Source organism: Anser brachyrhynchus (assembly GCF_964034855.1).
Source record: "Anser brachyrhynchus genome assembly, chromosome: 3".
In the NCBI taxonomy this organism is placed as follows: Eukaryota; Metazoa; Chordata; class Aves; order Anseriformes; family Anatidae; genus Anser; species Anser brachyrhynchus.
The window spans coordinates 41,175,938-41,176,305 of record NC_137696.1 but is presented as its reverse complement, the minus strand read 5'-3'; positions in this window follow the sequence as shown (position 1 = coordinate 41,176,305).

Genomic DNA, 368 nt, shown 5'->3' with positions numbered 1-368 from the left:
TAAGTCACTTCAAATAAAAATACTGCATCCATTCCCCTTCAATAACCAAACAGTGTAAGAATCATTGAAAGTATTTCTGATACAAATGTGTATCACACACTAAAAGATAATATTTTATACATAATACTGTAAACCAAAATTAAAATATACAAAAGAATTTGAAAAACCTTTTGCACAGCTGAACTCATAGTGCAGGTTTAAGATAAAAAATCTGTAAATGAAGTAGTCATAACAAATGTTGAATATCAAATACATTCTAAAGTATTTTACGGAATGGCTTAATTATCAAGCCTAAGAACTGAGGATAAAGGATGTTAATGACAAGCAGCCACATACAGAACACAAAGCAATAAGTTTAAATCAGACTA